Below are 7,063 nucleotides of genomic sequence, written 5' to 3'. Positions count from 1 at the left end.
CTCTCTCTCCCCCCCTCCATTCTCCCACTCCTCCCCCCCCCATCCTTCTCTCTCTCCCCCCCCCATCCTTCTCTCTCTCCCCCCCCCAACTCTCTCCCTTCCCCCCCCCATCCTTCTCTCTCCCCCCCCCCCATCCTTCTCTCTCCCCCCCCCATCCTTCTCTCTCCCCCCCCCATCCTTCTCTCTCTCCCCCCCCCCATCCTTCTCTCTCTCCCCCCCCCATCCTTCTCTCTCTCCCCCCATCCTTCTCTCTCTCCCCCCCATCCTTCTCTCTCTCCCCCCCATCCTTCTCTCTCTCCCCATCCTTCTCTCTTTCTCTCCTCCCCCCATCCTTCTCTCTCTCTCCTCCCCCCATCCTTCTCTCTCTCTCCCTATCCCTTTATTTCTCTCTCTCCCCCACTCCCATCTCTATTTCTCCCCTCCTCTCTCTCACACCCTGTATCTCTGGCTGTCTCTGCCCCCTTGCTGCCTGCCTGCTGTCCCCGCTGTGTTGGAGTGGGTTACCTGCAGCGCAGTCAGTGTGAGTGTTACAGGTGAGTGTTCCCGGGGAGCCGGCACTGCGCTCTCCCTGAGCCGGGGCTGCAGCAGCTCACAGCCGCCTCTCTGTGTCTGTGCGGGGACGCGCCTTGCAGCCTGCGCGCTCCCGACACGCACGCCCCCGCTCTCATGCACACGCACAGCTATTGTTTAGTCCAATCTTGCCCCCCCCCCAAACCTCCTCCAGTGCACAGAAAGAGCCCAGAAACCTGCAGTGTTTTCCCCCTCTGCCAAATACATTAGAATCTGAGTACAAGTCCAGATGCTGTCACTATCCCGGCTTGTAACTGGACTGGAAACACCAACAGCTGCCAAAGAGGGAGCTTCTTGTTTATTTATCTATTTTTCTCCTTAATTCCATTCCCCACCAGGGAACATGAGATGATTGAGACTCTGGAGGAGGAATCACTCCCTCTCTCTCCCACAAAGGGATTGCCCTTCATTAATGGGAGGTTAATATCTTGTCAATTTCCAGACAATGTAATTTCATTCTCCTTCTCTTCCCCTCCCCTCCACTGCAATCCTCACTGTAACAAAACCGTGCCAGCAAAAAAAATATTCCCGATTACAGTGACACAAATCTGAAAGTACCTTGATCATCCTCCTCTCTCACACCCTCTCCATGACTAGATGTCGACATGCAGGCACTGTCAGTGAATCTCACACATTTCCAAAGCCATTTAAACAGATACTGTACCTTATATATATATATTTTCTAAAGAAACCTGCTTTAAAATAGGTCACATTTTGCAGGCAGGGGGAGTCCCACCTTCCTTGCTGATGGGGCCTCTTTCACATCTCCAGGAGGCTTTTTTGTTACTCCCCCCTTTGTCGGTTAAAAGCTTCACTTTGCATTGATACCAGACCAGGGATCCCCGCAGAAGTAAGTTCCCATCTTCATTCAGTAGCCGGCAGCAGGAGAGAGGGGTCTTCGCCGCATACACAGGAGTGGAAGTTACCCCCTCTGCTGGCAGCTTTCAGAGTCATGATGTGGAGATGCCGGCGTTGCTCTAGAGTAAACACAGTAAGAAGTCTCACAACACCAGGTTAAAGTCCAACAGGTTTATTTGGTAGCAAATGCCACGAGCTTTCGGAGCGCTGCCCCTTCGTCAATTGAGTTTGTGTCTCTGTATGCCCTGTTTGTGAGCACATCTCTCACCTGACGAAGGGGCAGCGCTCCGAAAGCTAGTGGCATTTGCTACCAAATAAACCTGTTGGACTTTAACCTGGTGTTGTGAGACTTCTTACTGAGCTTTCAGAGTGCCACAGCCCGGCTGCATTCACCTCAGCTGGCACATCGTGGCATCGCACCGTGCCAGAGGAGGCCACTCAGCCCATCTGTACCCCCTCCTCTCCCTGGCTGGCTCTTTGCTGTTCAATTGCTCCTAGTAAGAAGTCTCACACCACCAGGTTAAAATCCAAAAGGTTTATTTGGTTTGGTTTATTTGGTATCACGAGCTTTTGGAGTGTTGCTCCTTCATCCCCCACTGCTCCCCCACTCACCTGATGAAGGAGCAGTGCTCCGAAAGCTGGTGATACCAAATAAACCTGTTGGACTTTAACCTGGTGTTGTGAGACTTCTTACTGTGCCCAGCCCAGTCCAACACCAGCATCTCCACATCATGACAATTGCTCCTACCCCTCTTTTCCACAGCCCCTGCACTTCCCTTTCCTTCTCCAGTGCCTTCTCAGTGGCCCCATCTCACAAGATTCTGAGCAAAATACCAGAAACCTGAAATTAGGACAGAAAATGACAGAAAAGAACCCAACAGGTCTGGCAGTGACTGTGCAGAGAGAGACAAGGGCCAGAATTTTATTTAAGGGCGGCACGGTGGCACAGTTGTTAGCACTGCTGCCTCACAGCGCCAGGGACCCTGGGATCAATTCCGGCCTCGGTTCACTGCCTGTGCGGAGTTTGCACATTCTCCCCGTGTCTGTGTGGGTTTCCCCCGGGTGCTCCGGCTTCCTCCCGCAGTCCAAAGATGTGCGGGTTAGGTGGATTGGCCATGCTAAATTGCCCCTTGGTGTCACGGGATTAGCAGAGTAAATATGTGGGGTTACGGGGATAGGGCCTGGGTGGGATTGTTGTCGGTGCAGACTCGATGGGCCAAATGGCCTCCTCCTGCACTGTAGGGATTCTATGAATTTTCTAGCCATTCACGCCTCGCTGCTGTTGCAAGCAAGCTCGGGGAATTTGGCACTCAACTAAATCTCCGTTTACTGCAGCGGGACTGGAGAATCCTGCCTGCGTGAACAGCTGGAAAATTCTGGCCAAAGTTTCAGGCCCACGATCCGCTGTACATTTCCAGAAACTGTTAACTGGCTTCCTCTCTCCACAGATGCTGCCAAACCTGCAAAGTATTTTCTGTTTTTACTTCAATAAGTACTTCACTGGCTGCAAAGCACATTGGGATATCATGAGGTTGTTGAAAGGTGCTATATAAATGCAAGTTTGTTCTTTCTTACATATCAAATTCCCTTTGGAAAGCATTGCCACATTCTGCTATCTGACCTTCATGCCACTATCAACACTTTCTTTAGTCTTTAACACTGCCATTAACACTCCCTTCGCCTTGTACCCTTGACATTTTGTCAAAGCTCTCCTAGTTCCCACCTATCCTGGACCTTCTATTTTTGCCCACCTCCTCCACCCGCCCTCTCCAACTATATAATCTGTTACATTTCTACCTCTCTTTAGCTCTGAGGAAGAGTCCTCCAGACTCGAAACGCTAACTCTGTTTCTCTGATGCTGCCAGACCTGCTGAGTTTTTCCAGCATTTTCCATTTTTATTTCAGATTTCCAGCATCCACAGTATTTTGCTTTTATTCCCTTTGGAAAATTAACTTTTGAACCAACTCCCCCACCTTCTCAGGCAGTGCAGTCCATTTCATAACTTGCTGCGTAAAAAAATACATCCTAATCCTGGGGGCGGCACAGCGGCACATTGGTTAGCGCTGCTGCCTCACAGTGCCAGGGGCCAAGGTTTAATTCTCGGCTTGCGTCACTGTCTGTGTGGAGTTTGCACATTCTCCCCGTGTCTGCGTGGGTTTCCTCTGGGCGCTCCGGTTTCCTCCCACAGTCCAAAGATGTGTGGGTTAGGTGGATTGGCCATGTTAAATTGCCCCTTAGTGTCAGGGGGATTAGCTAGGGTAAATGCATGGGGTAATGGGGATAGGGCCCATGTGGGATTGTGATCGGTGCGGACTCAATGGGCTGAATGGCCTCCTTCTGCACTGTAGGATTCAATGATATAATTCTATCTCCACCTCTGGCTCTTTTGCCAATGACCTTAACTCTGTGATCCTTTGCTTCCCACCCTCCTGTCACTGGAAAAACTTTCTCCTCATTTGCTCCAACCAAACAGACCAAAAATATTTGAGGAGAGCTAAAGTGGGAACAAAATACTTTTAAGAAGTTGGCTTTATACAACCAGCGGCATGGTGGGGCACAGTGGTTAGCACTGCTACCTCACAGTGCCAGAAACCCGGGTTCAATTCCAGCCTTGGACTGTCCATATGGAGTTTGCATGTTCTCCCGTGTCTGTGTGGGTTTCCTCCGGGTGCTCCAGTTTCCTCCCATAGTCCAAAGATGTGCGGGTTGGGTGGATTGACCATGGTAAATGTGCAGGGTTAGAGTGATAGTGGAGGGAAAGCCTGGGTGAGATGTTTTTTCCGGAGAGCCAGTGCAGACTGGATGGGCCAAATGGCTTCTTTCTGCACTGTAGGGGTTCTATGGTTTCATTGATTTGCGATACGCTTTGTTTCTGTCTCCGCCTGTCGATTTTCTTCTTCTTGTTTAAGTCTGAATATAAATCTCCTCTGTAATTTTCTTTTTGTTGTCCCCGATCATATTACACAAAGCTTAACTCCCCCGAAAGTGTTTCTGTCCAATCAAACTTCTGGAGAAAACAAAATCCCGGAGCAACAGCCAACATGAGAATCTCAAACACAGGCTAAGGTTGCAAAACCTTTTTGCTATCGGTGCTGCTGTGAAGGTTGTGAATGTTAAGGTGATTGGGTTATTGTCCAGTCATCACATACCAGAAAGGCCACTTACCCAAACAAATGGTTGCATTTACAGCAGCGATTGGGGAATCTTTGCAAAGACTTGGATTTGAGGGTTGACATCTCTCTTGTTCATCAATTCTCTTGTGTCCCAGCACTGCTTCAACTGCACTCTCGCTCTCACAACCTCCTCGAACCCCTGCACCTTCTAATATGCCCTCTCATAGAGTCATCATAGAATCCCTACAGTGCAGAAGAGGCCATTTGGCCCATCAGGTCTGCACCGACCCATTGACCGAGCATCCTTACCCCTCTCCCATGTCCTATTCCTGTAACCCCACACATTTCCCATGGTTAATCCATCTAACCCGTACATCCTGGGACACTAAGGAGTAATTTAGCACAGATAATCCACCTAACCTACACATCTTTGGACACTAAGGGGCAATTTAGCATGGCCAATCCACCTATTCTGCACATCTTTGGACACTAAGGAGCATTTTAGATAATTCACCTTTGGATGAGAATATAGGAGGCATGGTTAGTAAGTTTGCGGATCACACCAAGATTGATGGCATAGTGGACAGTGAAGAAAGTTATCTCCGATTGCAACGGGATCTTGATCAACTGGGCCAATGGGCTGACAAATGGCAGATGGAGTTTAATTTAGACAAATGCGAGGTGATGCATTTTGGTCGATTGAACCAGGGCAGGACTTACTCAGTTAATGGTAGGGCGTTGGGGAGAGTTACAGAACAAAGAGATCTAGGGGTACATGCTCATAGCTCCTTGAAAGTGGAGTCACAGGTGGACAGAGTGGAGAAGAAGGCATTTGGCATGCTTGGTTTCATCGGTCAGAACATTGAATACAGGAGTTGGGATGTCTTGTTGAAGTTGTACAAGACATTGGTAACGCCACACTTGGAATACTGTGTGCAGTTCTGGTCACCCTATTATAGAAAGGATATTATTAATCGAGAAAGAGTGCAGAAAAGATTTACTAGGATGGTACCGGGACTTGATGGTTTGGGTTATAAGGAGAGGCTGGATAGACTGGGACTTTTTTCTCTGGATCGTTGGAGGCTGAGGGGTGATCTTATAGAGGTCTATAAAATAATGAGGGGCATAGATCAGTTAGATAGTCAATATCTTTTCCCAAAGGTAGGGGGGTCTAAAACAAGAGGGCATAGATTTAAGGTGAGAGGGGAGAGATACAAAAGGGTCCAGAGGGGCAAGTCTTTCACACAGAGGGTGGTGAGTGTCTGGAACAAGCTGCCAGAGGTCGTAGTAGAGGCGGGTACAATTTTGTCTTTTAAAAAGCATTTAGACAGTTACATGGGTACGATGGGTATAGAGGGATATGGGCTAAATGCAGGCAATTGGGATTAGCTTAGGGGTTTAAAGAAAAGGGCGGCATGGACAAGTTGGGCTGAAGGGCCTGTTTCCATGTTGTAAACCTCTATGACTATGACTCTAACCTACACATCTATGGATACTAAGGGGCAATTTAGCACAGATAATCCACCTAACCTGCACATCTTTGGACACTAAGGGGCAATTTAGCATGGCCAATCCCCCTAACCTGCACACCTTTGGACTCTAAGGGGCAATTTAGCATGGCCAATCCACCTAACCCGCACACCTTTGGACACTAAGGGGCATTTTAGCACAGGTAATCCACCTAACCTACACATCTTTGGATACTAAGGGGCAATTTAGCATGGCCAATCCCCCTAACCTACACATCCTTGGACTGTGGGAGAAAACTAGAGCACCCAGGGGAAACCCACACAGATACAAGGAGAATAAGCAAACTCCACACATAGTGAACCGAGGCTGGAATTGAACCAGGTCTCTGGTGCTGTGAGGCAGCAGTGCTTGCCACTGTGCCGCCCGCCACTCCAGACAGACTCTGTTCCTTTCCTTAAGCCATATTTCTCGCTGGTATTTTGCTCCTTCTTTGTCAAATTCCAAAGCTCCTGGTGACGAAATTGACTTTTTAAAAATGTTGACCTTGTGAGAAACAAACTCTCCTCCCACTCAGCGCTTTACCACCCTGACCACACAGTGAGAGACTCACTATCAATGTAAAATCATAAATACTTTTAAATGTTAGCATTAGAAACAAAGGAAATGAATGGCACAGTGTGTTTATGCTGGCCGAAAAGAGATCTGTTCAGTTTAATCCTACATTCACGCTCTTGGTCTGTGTCTCTATAGATTACAGCACTTCAAGTGGATATCCATCTGCTTTTAAAAATGTAACAAGAGTTTCTGCCCGTGTCATCTTTTCAGACAGTGAGTTCCAGACTCCCATCGCCCTGTGTTGGCACAGACTTGGTTGGCCGAAGGGCCTGTTCCTATGCTATACTGTTCTTTATTCTTTTTAAGTGTTGTTGTAATTGTATCGGGTGTTGGTGAGGCCACATCTGGAGTATTGTGTCCAGTTTTGGTCTCCTTATTTGAGGAAGGATGTTGCGGCATTGGAGACAGTTCAGAGGAGGTTCACCAGATTGATTCC

The 7,063-nt window shown here is 48.5% G+C and overlaps 1 protein-coding gene across 23 annotated transcripts in view; it reads right to left on the bottom strand.

Moving 5' to 3' along the window:
- The window catches only part of pip5k1ba (phosphatidylinositol-4-phosphate 5-kinase, type I, beta a), a 178,008-nt gene extending 176,565 nt beyond the window's left edge, over positions 1–1,443 (bottom strand). For 9 of the 23 annotated variants that reach the window (XM_078213972.1, XM_078213987.1, XM_078213976.1 and 6 more), the window contains exon 1: positions 505–639. The gene's annotated coding sequence lies outside the window, so the exon portion shown is untranslated. Of the gene's footprint in view, positions 1–504; positions 640–1,234 lie in introns of those variants that run through there. The other 14 variants (XM_078213989.1, XM_078213996.1, XM_078214003.1 and 11 more) reach the window with 9 other exon arrangements.
- Positions 1,444–7,063: the final 5,620 nt, after the last annotated feature.

Source organism: Mustelus asterias, chromosome 6 (genome assembly GCF_964213995.1).
Source record: "Mustelus asterias chromosome 6, sMusAst1.hap1.1, whole genome shotgun sequence".
Classification (NCBI taxonomy): domain Eukaryota; kingdom Metazoa; phylum Chordata; class Chondrichthyes; order Carcharhiniformes; family Triakidae; genus Mustelus; species Mustelus asterias.
This window is presented reverse-complemented; position numbering and strand designations above follow the sequence as displayed.